Here is a 2,070-nt window from a genome sequence, read left to right as displayed (position 1 = left end):
TTAAATCAGTGCGGTGTTAAATCTGAAATAAAAACAGACACTGCTGGAAAAGCTCAGCAAATCTGGCAGTGTCTGTGATGCGTAATCACAGAATTAACGCTGACCTCTCTTCACAGATGTTGCCTGACTGCTGAACTTTTCCAGATACTTCTGTTGTTGTTTCTGAATTACAGCATCCACTGTTCTTTTACCTTTCATTTGGTGCTAAATCTGGTTGACTATGTGCTCTGGAAGAAGGCTATTGAATGTCCTGGGAAATTTTTAAATGTACATAGCTCCAATATAAATGCTTCGTGAGCAGTGGGGGATAACAGCCATTATCCCACCTCTTACCACCACCCCACCCACCTCAAAAAAGACAGAGGCCTCCAGCTTACTTTGTAGATATTTAAATATCCAAATATTTAAAAGGGAAATTTGTGTGTGTATGTATATATCAAATCTGACACAGAGAGCTCTTTCCTAACCATGACATTTCTGCCAAGCAGAAGCACAGCGATGTAAATAGAGCCCTGGTAACTGAACCTAAACTGCAATTGTTGGCTTGGACCAGCAGATACAATATAAAAGCGGTGCAGGATCTGCCTTTCTATTGCTTTCCTGCCCTCATGCTACCTCCCTCATTAGTCCAATTTGTCTCAGAATTAAAGTTCCTTCCATTCCCCAATAAATGAATCTATTAATGAAGGTTTAGTGCTTTTTTTTAAAAGAGTGAAGATCAAGTCCACTAACAATGCCATTTCCCAGGATTGTTTCACATCAACTCACCTGGCAAAGTGTCAATTGGCACTCTCTTTCGAACCAGCCTCTGAATTTTACTAACCAAAGCCTTTGGCATGCAGAATTTAGATATTTAACTATTTCCATTCTGATTAATACTGAATGTTGTTTAACTATTTCAATTCTGGTTAATACTAAACTGGGGCAACAAATAAATCTGGATAATTTAGTGGGAAGTGTTCAATGGATAAATTATTTCACTGCTGAGTTAATAGTTATGACTCAATGTTAGGAAACAATGAGATGAAAGTACAGTGAGACACAGTTCAGTCGTGCGGCGATAGAATCCTGCTATTTATATCACTATAATCAAACCACTTTTGGTGCATAATTAAATTCACATCATGCTGAAAATTAAGTGTTGGTAAGTGTGGCTGAAAGGAGAGACCTAATGGTGCAGGTACCTGCTTCCTTGAAAGTGGAATCACAGGTAGATAGGGTGGAGAAGAAAGCATTTGGCATGCTTGGCTTCATTAGTCAGTGCATTGAGGATAGGAGTTGGGACATCATTTTGCAGCTGTACAGAACATTAGTGAGGCCACTGTCAGAATACTGCATTTAATTTTGGTCTCCCTGCAACAGGCACAATGTTATTAAACTTGAAAGGGTTCAGAAGACATTTACAAGGATGTTACTGCGATTGGAGGGTTTGAGCTATAGGGAGAGGCTGTATAGGCTGGGGCTCTTTTCCCTGAAGTATCGAAGGCTGAGGGGTGATGTTATAGAGGTTTATAAAATTACACAGGGCATGGATAGGGTGAATAGACAAACGTCTTTTTCCTAGGGTGGGGGAATCCAAAATTAGAGGACATAGGTTTAAGGTGAGTTGGTTAGAGTTTAAAAGGGACCTAAGGGCAGCTTTTTTGCAGAAAAGGGTAATGCATGTATGGAATGAGCTGCCAGAGGAAGTGGTGGTGGCTGGTACAATTACAACACTTAAAAGGCAGAGAGATGGGTATATGAATAGGAAGGGTTTAGAAGGATATGACCCAAATTCTAGCAAACGGGACTAGATTAGCTTAAGATGTCTGGTCGGCACAGACAAATTGGACTGAAGGGTCTGTTTTCATGCTGTGTAAGTCCACGATTCTAATCAGAAAAAAAAATTAAATTCTTCCCCATTTTGAACCTGCTGACTATGCAATATGTTGCACCAAGATAACAAAGTGTGGAGCTGGATGAACACAGCAGGCCAAGCAGCATCTTAGGAGCACGAAAGCTGACATTTCGGGCCTAGACCCTTCATCAGAAAAAGAGTCTAGGCCCGAAATGTCAGCTTTTATGCTCCTG

The sequence above is a fragment of the Stegostoma tigrinum genome, chromosome 3, assembly GCF_030684315.1.
Source record: "Stegostoma tigrinum isolate sSteTig4 chromosome 3, sSteTig4.hap1, whole genome shotgun sequence".
Classification (NCBI taxonomy): domain Eukaryota; kingdom Metazoa; phylum Chordata; class Chondrichthyes; order Orectolobiformes; family Stegostomatidae; genus Stegostoma; species Stegostoma tigrinum.
Note: the sequence above shows the minus strand (reverse complement) of the source record.